This window comes from Oncorhynchus clarkii, chromosome 18 (assembly GCF_045791955.1).
Source record: "Oncorhynchus clarkii lewisi isolate Uvic-CL-2024 chromosome 18, UVic_Ocla_1.0, whole genome shotgun sequence".
Taxonomy (NCBI): Eukaryota; Metazoa; Chordata; class Actinopteri; order Salmoniformes; family Salmonidae; genus Oncorhynchus; species Oncorhynchus clarkii.
Genome location: NC_092164.1, coordinates 68549850 through 68566789, shown reverse-complemented (window position 1 = coordinate 68566789; position 16940 = coordinate 68549850). Strand labels below are relative to the sequence as shown.

Here is a 16940-nt window from a genome sequence, read left to right as displayed (position 1 = left end):
AGCCTACCAGATGAGCTAAATGCCTTCTATACTCGTTTTGAAGCTAGTAACACTGAACCATGCATGAGAGCACCAACGGTTCCGGACAACTGTGTGATCATGCTCTCCGTAGCTGATGTGAGTGGGAACTTTAAACAGGTTAACATTCACAAGGCCACCAGACCAGACAGATTACCAGGATGTGTACTCAGAGCATGCGCTGACAAGCTGGCTAGTGTCTTGACTGACATTTTCAACCTCTCCCTGACCCAGTCTGTAATACCTACATGTTTCAAGTAGACAACCATTGTCCTTGTGTCCAAGAACGCCAAGGTAACCTGTCTAAATGACTATGAATTCACTGCTCGACTGAAGGACCTTACAGAAAATTATGTCTAATTATCTCAAGCTTTTCGCCTTTGATGCTAGTTACTACTTCACAGCAGGGCTGTTTAAAAATAAAAATAAAAAGCAGGGCTGTTTTAAAAATACAAATTTGAAATAATCCAAGGGGAGTGAATATATATGATAGTCACTGACTAGATTGACTTTATGGTAAATACATTTGAGACATAATTTTGCAAACCCCAATCTTCCTCATCCTAAAACATGATGATGCATTTGGATTGTTCTGAAATAATTATTTATTTGTTTCCTTTGTACACCAAAGTACCAAATAATACTAAAATAAATCCATGACTTGAATGAATTGCTTCATGAGGTGTCTTGTCTGTGTGTAGAACATGAACAAACCAGGATCTCTCTGCTCCCTGCAGCAAGTTAGTCTACGTGTTGAGCTACCAAACCAGGATCTCTCTGCTCCCTACAGGAAGTTAGTCTATGTGTTGAGCTACCAAACCAGGATCTCTCTGCTCCCTACAGGAAGTTAGTCTACGTGTTGAGCTACGTCGATGAGCTGGAGGAGAACGTATCATATTGTTGAAACAGAGCAACATAGAGGAGGGTCGATGAGCCGGAGGAGCATGTATCATATCGTTGAAACAGAGCAATGCAGAGGAGAGAGAGGAGGATCCCTCATCATCTATTGATACATCCAGTAATGCTGTCATTCCCTGTTCCATCCATCGGACCTGCTGGCAGTCTCTCCTCGCGCTAGAATCATTGCTAAATCAAGCACTGGCAAGCTGCTATACTGGCTACCGGCTATAGCGGATTCAATCCAGCTTCAGCAAGCATCATGCAGCCCCAAGGTGAGCGCTCCACAAATTACATTTTATGGATACTGCCCACTGGGCACAAACTGGTTGAAGCAATGTAGTTTCAAAGATTTTGTCAATATATTGTGACTTGGAATCTTCATGGAAAATAAATTGATTTGAAAAAAATATTTAAATGGTGAAATTTCAACAGTAGGATAATGTCATCATTGTAACAAATTTTCAACATGAACAAACCTTAAAATAAGTTACATTTGTACCTTTGAAACAATGTCAGATCTTCAATGTTATATCCACTATAAAATATCACCAACTATAGGCTAGGCAGCAACTCCTACGGGATAATTGATCTATTATAGAGAGATCTATAGAGAATAACGTACTGGAGAGTTGATCTATTATAGAGAGATCTATAGAGAATAACGTACTGGAGAGTTGATCTATTATAGAGAGGTCTATTGAGAATAATGTACCGGAGAGCTGATCTATTATGGAGAGATCTATTGAGAATAATGTACTGTTTGTAATGCTTTGCTCTATAACACGTCTCAGAACATGGACATCAATATCATAGATTAGTTTGCTGATAATACAAAATATGACATTGTTTTAATAGTATCATTATTATGACTACACCATAGACACAAAAGTATGTCAACACCCCTTCAAATTAGTGGATTCGGCTTTTTCAGTAAGCTATTTCAGTAGTGGAGAGATTGACTTCATCACTACTTATATTTATGAGAGGTATTGACATGTTGAATGCACCGAGCTGTCTTTTTAAACTATTGGCACACAGCTCTGACACCCATGCGTACCCCACAAGACATGCCACAAGAGGTCTCTTCACAGTCCCCAAGTCCAGAACAGACTATGGGAGGCACACAGTAGTATATAGAGCCATGAGTACATGGAACTCTATTCCACATCAAGTAACTGATGCAGCAGTAAAATTAGATTTAAAAAACACCTTATGGAACATTGAGGACTGAAGCAACACAAACATTGGCACAGACACATGCACACACGCGCACACACATGCGCACACACACAGACAAACACACACACACACACACACACACACGCGATAACATACGCACTATACATTCACATGAATTTAGTACTGTAGATATGCCAGAGGTCACACAGTGTGTTGTGAAATCTGTGAATGTATTGTAATGTTTTTAAAATGGTATAAACTGCCTTAATTTTGCTGGACCCCAGAAAGAGTAGCTTCTGCTTTGGCAGGGAACTAATGGGGATCCATAATAAATACAAATACAAAAAATTGGCAGTAGAAGGAATGGCCTTACTGGAGAGCTCAGTGACTTTCAATGTGGCACTGTCATGGGATGTTTCCAATTTCTGTCCTGCTAGAGCTGACCTGGTCAACTGAAAGTACTATGATTGTGAAGTGCAAACGTCTAGGAGCAATCACCACTCAGCCGCGAAGTGGTAGGCCACACAAGCTTACAGAACATGATCACCAAGTGCTGAAGCGTGTAGAGCGTAAAAATCGTCTGTCCTCAGTTGCAACACTCACTACTGAATACCAAACTGCCTCTGAAAGCAACATCAGGACAAGAACTGTTCAGTGAGAGCTTCATGAAATGCAGCCGCACACAAACCTAATATCACCAGGCGCAATGCCAAGCGTCTGCTGGAGTGGTGTAAAGCTCGCCACCATTGGACAATGGAGCAGTGGAAACGTGTTCTCTGGAGGGATGAATCACGCTGTTCTGGGGCTGTTTTTCATTGTTCAGGCTAGGCCCCTTAGTTCCATTGAAGGGTAATCTTAATGTACAGCAAACACTTACATTCTAGACGATTCTGTGTTTCCAAATTTGGGGAAGGCCCTTTCCCTAAGAGTTTCAGCATGACAATGCCCCTGCTCACAAAACAGGGTCTATCCAGAAATGGTTTGTCGAGATCGGTGTGGATGAACTTGACTGGCCTGCACTGAGACCTGACCTCAACGCCATCAAACACCTTTGGGATGAATTGGAACGCCGACTGCCAGCCAGGCCTAATCGCCCAACATCGGTGCCTGACCTCACTAATGCTCTTGTCGCTGAATGAAAGCAAGTCCCTGCAGCAATGTTCCAACATTTATTGGAAAAGCCTTCCCAGAAGACAGCATGGGGGTGGCAGGTAGCCTAGTGGTTAGAGTGTTGGACTAGTAACCGAAAGGTTGCAAGTTTGAATCCCTGAGCTGACAAGGTAAAAATCTGTTATTCTGCCCCTGAACAAGGCAGTTAACCCACTGTTCCTAGGCCATCATTAAAAATAAGGATTTGCTCTAAATTCGCTTGCCTAGTTAAATAAAGGTTAGAAAGAGTGGAGGATGTAGCAGCAAAGGGGGGACCAACTCCATATTAATGCTCATGATTTTGGAATGAGATGTTCAACGAGTAGATGTCCACATACCTTTGGTCATGTGGTGACGCAACTTGGATGTTGGCCCTCAAGCTCAACCTCTACAAAATGGAGCTGTTCTTCCTCCCAGGGAAGGCCTGCTCACTCTAAGACCTCTCCTTAATGATTAACAACTCCACAGTATCCTCCTCTCAGATTGCAAAGAATCGTGACCCTGGACAACGACTTGTCATTCTCTGCAAACATCAAAGCAGTGACTCGCTCCTGCAGGTTCATTCTCTACAACATTCGTAGAGCACAAACCTTCCTCACAGTAAGCGTTGCAGGTCGTCTACTACTGCAACTCTCTGTTGGCTGGGCTCCCCTATTGTCCTCTACCTTCTAGACTACTGCAACTCTCTGTTGGCTGGTCTCCCTGTTTGTTCCATCAAACCTCTGCAACTTATCCAAACCTCAGAAGCCTGCTTTGTAATCAACCTTCCAAAGTTCTCCCGTCTCACACCGCTCCTCTGCTCACTCCAGTAGCTTCCACAAACCCTACACCCCAACCCAAGTAATCTATCCTGACACCTATGGTCTCTTGGCCCTCCCAACCATACGGAAGGGCACCTCCCGCTCAACCCAGTCCAAGCTCTTCTTTGTCCTGGCACCCCAATGGTGTAACAAGCTTCCTAATAAAGTCTAAAGAATAGCAGAGTTCCTGCCTGCCAATCTTCTGAAAATGTCTGAAACACTACCTCTTTGAAATGTATCTTAAATAACTACCACAGAGTAAAGAAAGGTACTTATCTCTTCCTACAAGCACCGACTGATAAAGACTTTGTTGAGTGAAAATGTACTTTCTATGATTGTGATATGTTGCTGTTCACCTAGCTATCTGAAGATTAATGCACAAATAAGAGAGTCTGCTAAATGACTCAAATATCAAATGTAAGTAAATAATGATCAGTCATGAACACAGTCATTTCCTAACATGCTATTATCTCTGCTATGCAATAATAACTGTACAACCATCACTAACAGAGGACTTATTAAGGCCAGGATTCACTCAGATCATAGATGAATAGATGAAAAAAAACAATAGCTTATCATTGCCTTCTGTTTAGGCGATGTCAGAGGTGTAACTACGTCGGAGATGTCAAATTGGTGAGTGGCTACTCTTATGGCCTTTGTCAAGAAACCACACCTGACCTACAGTTGAAGTCGGAAGTTCTCATACATTTTACAATTTTACATACACTTAGGTTGGAGTCATTAAAACTCATTTTTCAATCACTCCACAAATTTCTTGTTAAACAAACTATAGTTTTTGGAAGTCGGTTAGCACATCTACAGTGCCTTGCGAAAGTATTCGGCCCCCTTGAACTTTGCGACCTTTTGCCACATTTCAGGCTTCAAACATAAAGATATAAAACTGTATTTTTTGTGAAGAATCAACAACAAGTGGGACACAATCATGAAGTGGAACGACATTTATTGGATATTTCAAACTTTTTTAACAAATCAAAAACTGAAAAATTGGCCGTGCAAAATTATTCAGCCCCTTTACTTTCAGTGCAGCAAACTCTCTCCAGAAGTTCAGTGAGGATCTCTGAATGATCCAATGTTGACCTAAATGACTAATGATGATAAATACAATCCACCTGTGTGTAATCAAGTCTCTGTATAAATGCACCTGCACTGTGATAGTCTCAGAGGTCCGTTAAAAGCGCAGAGAGCATCATGAAGAACAAGGAACACACCAGGCAGGTCCGAGATACTGTTGTGAAGAAGTTTAAAGCCGGATTTGGATACAAAAAGATTTCCCAAGCTTTAAACATCCCAAGGAGCACTGTGCAATGGAAGGAGTATCAGACCACTGCAAATCTACCAAGACCTGGCCGTCCCTCTAAACTTTCAGCTCATACAAGGAGAAGACTGATCAGAGATGCAGCCAAGAGGCCCATGATCACTCTGGATGAACTGCAGAGATCTACAGCTGAGGTGGGAGACTCTGTCCATAGGACAACAATCAGTCGTATATTGCACAAATCTGGCCTTTATGGAAGAGTGGCAAGAAGAAAGCCATTTCTTAAAGATATCCATAAAAAGTGTTGTTTAAAGTTTGCCACAAGCCACCTGGGAGACACACCAAACATGTGGAAGAAGGTGCTCTGGTCAGATGAAAACAAAATTGAACTTTTTGGCAACATTGCAAAACGTTATGTTTGGCGTAAAAGCAACACAGCTCATCACCCTGAACACACCATCCCCACTGTCAAACATGGTGGTGGCAGCATCATGGTTTGGGCCTGCTTTTCTTCAGCAGGGACAGGGAATATGGTTAAAATTGATGGGAAGATGGATGGAGCCAAATACAGGACCATTCTGGAAGAAAACCTGATGGAGTCTGCAAAAGACCTGAGACTGGGACGGAGATTTGTCTTCCAACAAGACAATGATCCAAAACATAAAGCAAAATCTACAATGGAATGGTTAAAAAATAAACATATCCAGGTGTTAGAATGGCCAAGTCAAAGTCCAGACCTGAATCCAATCGAGAATCTGTGGAAAGAACTGAAAACTGCTTTTCACAAATGCTCTCCATCCAACCTCACTGAGCTCGAGCTGTTTTGCAAGGAGGAATGGAAAAAAATGTCAGTCTCTCGATGTGCAAAACTGATAGAGACATACCCCAAGCGACTTACAGCTGTAATCGCAGCAAAAGGTGGCGCTACAAAGTATTAACTTAAGGGGGCTGAATAATTTTGCAGGCCCAATTTTTCAGTTTTTGATTTGTTAAAAAAGTTTGAAATATCCAATAAATGTCGTTCCACTTCATGATTGTGTCCCACTTGTTGTTGATTCTTCACAAAAAAATACAGTTTTATATCTTTATGTTTGAAGCCTGAAATGTGGCAAAAGGTCGCAAAGTTCAAGGGGGCCGAATACTTTCGCAAGGCACTGTATTTTGTGCATGACACAAGTCATTTTTCCAACAATTGTTTACAGACAGATTATTTCACTTAGAATTCACTGTTCCACAATTCCAGTGGGTCAGAAGTTTACATACACTAAGTTGACTGTGCCTTTAAATAGCTTGGAAAATACCAGAAAATGATGTCATGGCTTGAGAAGTTTCTGATAGGCTAATTGACATAATTTGAGTCAATTGGAGGTGTACCTGTGTATGTATTTCAAGGCCTACCTTCAAACTCAGTGCCTATTTGCTTGACATCATGGGGAAATGAAAATAAATCAGCCAAGACCTCAGAAATAGATTTGTAGACTTCCAGAAGTCTGATTCATCCTTGAGAGCAATTTCCGAAGGCCTGAAGGTACCACGTTCATCTGTACAAACAATAGTATGCAAGTATAAACACCATGGGACCACGCAGCCATCATACCGCTCAGGAATGAGACTCGTTCTGTTTCCTAGAGATGAATGTACTTTGGTGCGAAAAGTGCAAATCAATTCCAGAACAACAGCAAAGGACCTTGTGAAGATGCTGGAGGAAACAGTTACAAAAGTGTCTATATCCACAGTAAGGCTATTAAGTTTATGTCTGGTAACAGTAATGTTAATGAATTACCGTCATGTGTTTTGAAGGACTCTGTTGCTGTAAATGACAAAACTAAAATGCTGAATTGTTTCAATGAGCACTTTGTATCATCTGGTAGGCTGTTTGATTCAGCGTCCTCTGTCTCTGTACAACCCTGTGTGGATGAACCAGTGAGAGCTGGTCAAACGTTTAGCTTTTTGCCATTCTCAGTGCAGGTGGTACATAAAGCCCTCAAAACCTTAGATCAGAGAAAGCCTGCAGGTCCTGATCTTTTGGATCCCTGCTTTTTAAATCTGGCAGCTGATTTCATAGCTGAACCACTTACATCTCTGTTCAATCTAACCCTGGAATGTAATGAAATCAGCATTTGCCCTACCACTTTTAAAAGGGGGAGATCCAACTCTTATAAATAATTATCGGTCAATCTCAAAGCTGTCACCCCTGGTGAAAATACTTGAAACCCTTGTAAGTGAACAGCTAAAATAGTTTTTTATTTACTAACTCTATTTTATCAATGTACCAATCGGGCTTCGGGAAGAAGCATAGCACAATTACAGCAGCCATGAAGGTTTTAAATGATATCACTGAAGCCATTGACAAAAAACAGCACTGTGTCTCACTTTTTATTGATCTCTCTAAGGCTTTTGATACAGTTGATCATGCTATACTAAGGCAGAGATTGTCAAGTGTAGGTATTTTGGAGCATGCAGTTGCATGGTTTGCTAACTATCTGTCTGATAGAACTCAGTGCACTCAATTTGATGGGCTTATGTCTGTTAAATTGTCTGTCTTTAATGGTGTGCCCCAAGGCTCTGTACTTGGTCCTCTCTTATTCACTATTTATATAAATGATGTAGACAAAAATGTCCAAAATGCACAACTTCATTTTTATGCTGATGATACTGTTATTTACTGTTGTGCCTCGTCTCTTACAACAACTTTCCAGAACATGCAAACTGCTTTTTATACTGTTCAACATACCTTGTGTCAATTGAAGCTTATCCTCAATACTGACAAAACTAAACTAATGGTGTTTTCTAATGCAAGAAATAGGTTGTAACCTCATATAAATATCTTGGAATTTTAATTGATGACAGCCTCTCTTTTAAATTGCATATTCAACAACTTACAAAGAAATTGAAGCTGAAATTTGGATTTTATTTTAGGAATAAGGCCTGTTTTTCTTTTGAAGCCAGAAGGAAGCTAGTATCAGCTACATTTATGCCTTTACTAGACTATGGGGATATTTTATATACTGTATGAATGCTTCCGCTCAGTATTTGAGATCAATTGACACTCTTTACCATGTCACTTTTGTGATTTATTTTAAACTGAAAAACCCTTACGCACCACTGCACTTTGTATACCAGGGTTGGCTGACCTTCTCGTCACTCGTAGGCTCAGTCGCTGGTATACTTTTATTTACAAAGCCATTTTGGGTTTACTACCTTTATATTTGGGCATTGTTATTGTTCAGAAATGTGGTGGGTACTCTCTTCGTTTGCTGGACTTTATCCTGCTAACTGTTCCAAATGTCCGAACTGAATTTGGTAAAAGGGCTTTTATGTACTCTGCACCATCGTCTTGGAACACCTTACAAAATACTTTTAAACTGTGCACATAGGGACAAAGATCATACTTTTTGGAGAAATGCCCTCTAGTCTTATGAAATAAAAATAGAACTCTTTGGCCATAATAACCATCGTTATGCTTGGAGGGAAAAGGGGGAGGCTTGCAAGCAGAAGAACACCATCCCAACCGTGAAGCACGGGAGTGGCAGCATCATGTTGTGGGGGTGCTTTGCTGCAGGAGGGACTGGTGAACTTCACAAAATACATGGCACCATGAGGTAGGAAAATGATGTGGATATAATAAAGCAACATCTCAAGACATCAGTCAGGAAGTTAAAGCTTGGTCTCAAATGGGTCTTCTAAAAGTACAATGACCCCAAGCATACTTCCAAAGTTGTGGCATAAGACAAAAGGACAACAAAATCAAGGTATTGGAGTGGACATCACAAAGCCCTGACCTCAAACCTACAGGACATTCGTGGGCAGAACTGAAAAAGCGTGTATGAGCAAGGAGGCCTACAAACCTGACTCAGTTACACAAGCTATGTCAGGAGGAATGGGCCAAAATTCACCCAACTTATTGTGGGGAGCTTGTGGAAGGCTACCTGAAACATTTGACCAAAGTTAAACAATTTAAAGGCAATGCTACCAAATACTAATTAAGTGTATGTAAACTTCTGACCCACTGGGAGTGTGATGAAAGAAATAAAAGCTGAAATAAATCATTCTCTCGACTATTATTCTGACATTTCACATTCTTAAAATAAAGTGGTGATCCTTCCTGACCTAAAAAAGGGAATTTTAACTAGGATTAAATGTCAGGAATTGTGAAAAACTGAGTTAAAATGTATTTGGCTAAGGTGTATGTAAACTTCCGACTTCAACTGTATTTCTCACTGGCATTAAAAGTTCAGAACTATGGAAATAATGACAGTCAAATTGAAAATCATTCAAATCAAATAATAAGGATTTATTTCAGCCGAAAGTGTTCAAACTTGTGACACGGCTGCATGGGATGCCTACTAATGCGACTCGGCAACAGGTATAACGGCGGGAGCTGCTTGTGGTTTTGACAGCTCCAAAGCTCAGACACCGCTGACACCACCTGAACAAAAACAACAACAAGCTATGCATTTGTGGGTTACCACATATCTGATTGAACCCCGGCCAAATTCACTATTCAGTAATATTCCAGATTTACCAAGACAACTACACTATCCGTAGAGTTACCTAGACACCTACACAATCAGTAGAGTTACCTAGACACCTACACAATAAGTAGATTTACCTAGACACCTACACAATAAGTAGAGTTACCTAGACACCTACACTATCAGTAGAGTTACCTAGACACCTACACAATAAGTAGTTACCTAGACACCAACACAATAAGTAGAGTTACCTAGACACCTAAACAATCAGTAGAGTTACCTAGACACCTACACAATAAGTAGAGTTACCTAGACACCTACACAATAAGTAGAGTTACCTAGACACCTACACAATAAGTAGAGTTACCTAGACACCTACACAATAAGTAGAGTTACCTAGACACCTACACTGTCAGTAGAGTTACCATCCTAGACACCTACACTGTCAGTAGAATTACCATCCTAGACACCTACACTGTCAGTAGAATTACCATCCTAGACACCTACACTGTCACTAGAGTTACCATCCTGGACACCTACACTATCAGTAGAGTTACCTAGACACCTACACTATCAGTATAGTTACCGTCCAAGACACCTACACTGTCAGTAGAGTTACCATCCTAGACACCTACACTGTCACTAGAGTTACCATCCTGGACACCTACACTATCACTAGAGTTACCATCCTAGACACCTACTCTATCACTAGAGTTACCTAGGCACCTACACTGTCACTAGAGTTACCATCCTAGACACCTACACTGTCAGTAGAGTTACCATCCTAGACACCTACACTGTCAGTAGAGTTACCATCCTAGACACCTACACTGTCAGTAGAGTTACCATCCTAGACACCTACACTGTCAGTAGAGTTACCATCCTAGAGACCTACACTGTCAGTAGAGTTACCATCCTAGACACCTACACTATCACTAGAGTTACCATCCTAGACACCTACACTGTCAGTAGAGTTACCCAGACAATTACACTTTCAGTATCTTGCTTGTCTGCCATTCAGCCAGACTGTTTCATAATATAACATGTTCTGTAGCTCTATCTGCTCTCTGTGGTTCTGTGTGCCTGTGAGCTTGAGTCAGCGGTTCAGTGCGTGGGTGTGAGGAAGTTGGGGTTGCGTGGGTCCAGACAGAGACTCAACAGCGAGTCAATGTTCAAAGCCTGTTGGGACAAATTGGGAGGAGATATATGTGGGCTCCCGTTTAAATAGATTAGTAGAGGATTGAGTAGAGATGGATGAGAGACCTGAGGAAGGGATCGAGATGGAAGCTCCTATTTATATGGAATATTAGAGGAAGATTGAGGAGCGATGGATGAGTGACCTGAGGAAGGGAGAGAGATGGTGTGAGAGAGAGAGAGAGAGAGAGTGAGGGTGTGAGAGAGCGAGAGAGAGTGAGGGTGTGAGAGAGCGAGAGAGAGTGAGGGTGTGAGAGAGCGAGAGAGTGTGTGAGGGTGTGTGAGAGAGAGTTTGAGAGAGTGAGGGTGTGAGAGAGAGTGAGAGAGAGAGTGTGAGGGTGTGTGTGGGAGAGAGGGTGTGAGATAGTGAGAGAGAGGGAGGGTGTGTGAGAGAGTGAGAGTGTGTGAGAGAGAGAGTGTGAGGGTGTGTGAGAGAGAGTGTGAGGGTGTGTGTGAGAGAGAGGGTGTGGGAGAATGAGAGAGAGGGAGGGTGTGTGAGAGAGTGAGAGAGAGAGAGTGAGGGTGTGAGAGAGAGTGTGAGGGTGTGTGTGTTTTTGAGAGAGAGGGTGAGAGTGGTAGAGAGAGAGAGAGTGTGAGGGTGTATGAGAGAGAGAGTGTGAGGGTGTGTGAGAGAGAGAGTGTGAGGGTGTGTGAGAGAGAGAGTGTGAGGGTGTGTGAGAGAGAGTGTGTGAGGGTGTGTGAGAGAGAGAGAGTGTGGGGGTGTGAGAGAGAGAGAGTGTGAGGGTGTGTGAGAGAGAGTGTGTGAGGGTGTGTGAGAGAGAGAGAGTGTGGGGGTGTGAGAGTGTGTGAGAGAGAGAGTGTGAGGGTGTGTGAGAGAGAGTTTGAGGGTGTGTGAGAGAGTGAGGGTGTGAGAGAGAGTGAGAGAGAGAGTGTGAGGGTGTGTGTGGGAGAGAGGGTGTGAGATAGTGAGAGAGAGGGAGGGTGTGTGAGAGAGTGAGAGTGTGTGAGAGAGAGAGTGTGAGGGTGTGTGAGAGAGAGTGTGAGGGTGTGTGTGAGAGAGAGGGTGTGGGAGAATGAGAGTGAGGGTGTGAGAGAGCGAGAGAGAGAGAGAGAGAGTGAGGGTGTGAGAGAGAGAGTGTGAGGGTGTGTGTGTTTTTGAGAGAGAGGGTGAGAGTGAGTGGTAGAGAGAGAGAGAGTGTGAGGGTGTATGAGAGAGAGAGTGTGAGGGTGTGTGAGAGAGAGCGAGAGAGTGTGTGAGAGTATGAGAGAGAGAGAAAGTGTGAGGGTGTGAGAGAGAGAGAGAGTGTGAGGGTGTGAGAGAGAGTGTGAGGGTGTGTGTGAGAGAGAGGGTGTGGGAGAATGAGAGGGATGGTGTGTGAGAGAGTGAAAGAGAGAGAGTGAGGGTGTGAGAGAGAGAGTGGGGGTGTGAGAGAGAGTGTGAGGTTGTGTGTGTTTTTGAGAGAGAGGGTGAGAGTGGTAGAGAGAGAGAGAGTGTGAGGGTGTATGAGAGAGAGAGTGTGAGGGTGTATGAGAGAGAGAGTGTGAGGGTGTGTGAGAGAGAGAGAGAGAGAGAGTGAGAGAGTATGAGAGAGAGCGAGAGAAAGTGTGAGGGTGTGTGAGAGAGATAGTGAGGGTGTGAGAGAGAGAGAGAGAGTGAGGGTGTGAGAGAGAGAGAGTGTGAGGGTGTGTGAGAGAGAGAGTGTGTGAGGGTGTGTGAGAGAGAGAGAGTGTGGGGGTGTGAGAGTGTGAGAGTGTGTGAGAGAGAGAGTGTGAGGGTGTGTGAGAGAGAGCGTTTGAGGGTGTGTGTGAGAGAGAGAGAGGGTCTGTGAGAGAGCGAGAGAGAGAGAGAGAGAGAGAGAGAGTGAGGGTGTGAGAGAGAGTGTGAGGGTGTATGAGAGAGAGAGTGTGAGGGTGTGTGAGAGAGAGAGAGAGAGTGTGTGAGAGTATGAGAGAGAGAGAAAGTGTGAGGGTGTGTGAGAGAGAGTGAGGGTGTGAGAGAGAGTGTGAGGGTGTGAGAGAGAGTGTGAGGGTGTGTGAGAGAGAGAGTGTGAGGGTGTGTGAGAGAGAGAGTGTGTGGGGGTGTGTGTGAGAGAGAGAGTGTGGGGTTGTGAGAGTGTGAGGGTGTGTGAGAGAGAGAGTGTGTGAGGGTGTGTGAGAGAGAGAGAGAGTGTGGGAGTGTGAGAGTGTGTGAGAGAGAGAGTGTGAGGGTGTGTGAGAGAGAGAGTTTGAGGGTGTGTGTGAGAGAGAGAGGGTGTGTGAGAGAGCGAGAGAGAGAGAGAGTGAGTGAGTGAGAGTGTGAGAGTGTGAGGGTGTGAGAGAGAGTGAGGGTGTAAGAGAGCGAGAGAATGTGAGGGTGTGAGAGTGTGAGAGAGAGAGAAAGAGTGTGTGAGGGTGTGTGAGAGAGAGGGAGTAAGGGTGTGAGAGAGAAAGAGAGAGAGAGAGAGAGGTTGTGAGAGAGCGAGAGAGTGTGTGGGTGTGTGTGAGAGAGTGTTAGAGAGAGAGAGAAAGTGTGAGGGTATGTGAGAGAGAGAGTGTGAGGGTGTGAGTGTGTGAGAGAGAGAGTGTGAGAGAGAGAGAGAGAAAGTGTGAGGGTATGTGAGAGAGAGAGTGTGAGGGTGTGAGTGTGTGAGAGAGTGTGAGGGTGTGTGAGAGAGAGAGAGAGTGTGATGGTGTGAGAGTGTGAGGGTGTGAGAGTGTGATAGTGTGAGAGAGCGAGAGAGAGAGAGTGTGAGGGTGTGAGAGTGTGATAGTGTGAGAGAGCGTGAGGGTGTGTGAGAGAGAGGGAGGGTGTGTGAGAGAGTGAGAGAGAGAGTGAGTGTGAGGGAGTGAGGGTGTGAGGGTTTGAGAGAGCTAGAGAGTGTGTGGGTGTGAGAGAGAGTGAGTGTGAGAGTGTGTGTGAGAGAGAGAGAGTGTTAGGGTGTGAGAGTGTGAGGGTGTGTGTGAGAGAGAGAGAGAGAGAGAGAGAGTGAGGGTTTGAGTGAGAGAGAGAGTGCGGGTGAGTGAGAGAGTGTGAGGGTGTTTGTTTGTGAGAGAGAGAAAGAGAGAGAGGGTGAGGGTGTGGGAGAGAGTTTGAGGGTGTATGAGAGAGAGAGTGTGAGGGTGTGAGAGAGAGAGAGAGAGTGTGTGAGAGTATGAGAGAGAGAGAGAGAAAGTGTGAGGGTGTGTGAGAGAGAGAGTGAGGGTGTGAGAGAGAGTGTGAGGGTGTGAGAGAGAGAGAGTGTGAGGGTGTGTGAGAGAGAGAGTGTGAGGGTGTGTGAGAGAGAGAGAGTGTGGGGTTGTGAGAGTGTGAGGGTGTGTGAGAGAGAGAGTGTGTGAAGTTGTGTGAGAGAGAGAGAGTGTGAGGGTGTGTGAGGGAGAGAGTGTGAGGGTGTGTGAGAGAGAGAGTGGGGGTGTGAGAGAGAGAGTGTGAGGGTGTGTTTGAGAGAGAGAGAGAGTGTGAGGGTGTGTGTGTGAGAGAGAGAGGGTGAGAGTGGTAGAGAGAGAGAGTGTGAAGGTGTGTGAGAGAGAGTGTGAGGGTGTGTGAGTATGTGTGAGAGAGAGAGAGAGAGAGAGAGAGAGAGTGTGAGGGTGTGTGAGAGAGAGAGAGTGTGGGGGTGTGAGAGTGTGAGAGTATGTGAGAGAGAGAGCGTGTGGGGGTGTGTGAGAGAGAGAGAGTGTGCGTGAGGGTGTGAGTGTGAGGGTGTGTGAGAGAGAGTGTGTGAGGGTGTTTGAGAGACAGAGTGTGTGGGTGTGAGAGTGTGAGAGTGTGTGAGAGAGAGAGTGTGAGGGTGTGTGAGAGAGAGTGTGAGGGTGTGTGAGAGAGAGGGTGTGAGAGTGAGAGAGAGGGAGGGTGTGTGAGAGATTGAGAGTGTGAGGGTGTGTGAGAGAGAGAGGGTGTGAGAGAGAGTGTGAGGGTGTGAGAGAGAGAGTGTGAGGGTGTGTGAGAGAGAGAGTGTGTGAGGGTGTGTGAGAGAGAGAGTGTGTGATGGTGTGTGTGAGAGAGAGAGTGTTGGGGTGTGAGAGTGTGAGAGTGTGTGAGAGAGAGAGTGTGAGGGTGTGTGAGAGAGAGAGAGGGTGTGTGAGAGAGAGGGAGGGTGTGTGAGAGAGTGAGAGAGGGAGAGAGTGAGTTTGAGGGTGTGAGAGAGAGAGTGGGGGTGTGAGAGAGAGAGTGTGAGGGTGTGTTTGAGAGAGAGAGAGAGTGTGAGGGTGTGTGTGTGTGAGAGAGAGAGAGGGTGAGTGTGGTAGAGAGAGAGAGTGTGAGGGTGTGTGAGAGAATGTGAGGGTGTGTGAGAGAGAGAGAGAGTGTGTGAGGGTGTGAGAGAGAGTGTGTGAGGGTGTATGAGAGAGAGAGAGAGAGTGTGAGGGTGTGAGAGAGAGTGTGAGGGTGTGTGAGAGAGAGAGTGTGAGGGTGTATGAGAGAGAGAGAGTGAGAGAGAGAGTGTAAGAGAGATAAAGTGTGAGGGTGTGAGAGAGAGTGAGAGAGAGAGTGTGAGGGTGTATGAGAGAGAGAGAGAGTGTGAGGGTGTGAGAGTGTGAGAGAGAGTGTGAGGGTGTGTGAGAGAGAGTGAGGGTGTGAGAGTGTGTGAGAGAGAGAGTGAGGGTGTGAGTGTGTGTGTGTGAGAGAGAGAGAGAGAGAGAGAGTGTGAGGGTGTGAGAGTGTGAGAGAGAGAGAGTGTGAGGGTGTATGTGAGAGAGAGAGAGTGTGAGGGTGTATGTGAGAGAGAGAGTGTGTGAGGGTGTGAGAGTGTGAGAGTGTGAGAGAGAGAATGTGAGGGTGTGTGAGAGAGAGAGAGTGTTGGGGTGTGAGAGTGTGAGAGTGTGTGAGAGAGAGAGTGTGAGGGTGTGTGAGAGAGAGAGAGGGTGTGAGGGTGTGAGAGTGTGAGAGAGAGAGAGTGTGAGGGTGTATGTGAGAGAGAGAGAGTGTGAGGGTGTATGTGAGAGAGAGAGAGTGTGAGGGTGTATGTGAGAGAGAGAGTGTGTGAGGGTGTGAGAGAGAGAATGTGAGGGTGTGTGAGAGAGAGAGTGTGTGAGGGTGTGTGTGAGAGAGAGAGTGTTGGGGTGTGAGAGTGTGAGAGTGTGTGAGAGAGAGAGTGTGAGGGTGTGTGAGAGAGAGAGAGGGTGTGAGGGTGTGAGAGTGTGAGAGAGAGAGAGTGTGAGGGTGTATGTGAGAGAGAGAGAGTGTGAGGGTGTATGTGAGAGAGAGAGTGTGTGAGGGTGTGAGAGTGTGAGAGTGTGAGAGAGAGAATGTGAGGGTGTGTGAGAGAGAGAGTGTGTGAGGGTGTGTGTGAGAGAGAGAGTGTTGGGGTGTGAGAGTGTGAGAGTGTGTGAGAGAGAGAGTGTGAGGGTGTGTGAGAGAGAGAGAGGGTGTGTGAGAGAGAGGGAGGGTGTGTGAGAGAGTGAGAGAGGGAGAGAGTGAGTTTGAGGGTGTGAGAGAGAGAGTGGGGGTGTGAGAGAGAGAGTGTGAGGGTGTGTTTGAGAGAGAGAGAGAGAGTGAGGGTGTGTGTGTGTGAGAGAGAGAGAGGGTGAGTGTGGTAGAGAGAGAGAGTGTGAGGGTGTGTGAGAGAATGTGAGGGTGTGTGAGAGAGAGAGAGAGTGTGTGAGGGTGTGAGAGAGAGTGTGTGAGGGTGTATGAGAGAGAGAGAGAGTGTGAGGGTGTGAGAGAGAGTGTGAGGGTGTGTGAGAGAGAGAGTGTGAGGGTGTATGAGAGAGAGAGAGTGAGAGAGAGAGTGTAAGAGAGATAAAGTGTGAGGGTGTGAGAGAGAGTGAGAGAGAGAGTGTGAGGGTGTATGAGAGAGAGAGAGAGTGTGAGGGTGTGAGAGTGTGAGAGAGAGAGAGTGTGAGGGTGTGTGAGAGAGAGTGAGGGTGTGAGAGTGTGTGAGAGAGAGAGTGAGGGTGTGAGTGTGTGTGTGTGAGAGAGAGAGAGAGAGAGAGAGAGTGTGAGGGTGTGAGAGTGTGAGAGAGAGAGTGTGAGGGTGTATGTGAGAGAGAGAGAGTGTGAGGGTGTATGTG

At 45.1% G+C, this 16940-nt stretch overlaps 1 protein-coding gene across 1 annotated transcript in view; it reads left to right on the top strand.

Annotated features, from left to right (window-relative positions):
• Nucleotides 1-1010: 1010 nt before the first annotated feature.
• Nucleotides 1011-16940, top strand: part of LOC139373870 (melanocortin receptor 5-like) — a 44403-nt gene continuing 28473 nt past the window's right edge. The window contains exon 1 of the mRNA XM_071114965.1: nucleotides 1011-1190. The gene's annotated coding sequence lies outside the window, so the exon portion shown is untranslated. The remainder of the gene's footprint in view (nucleotides 1191-16940) is intronic.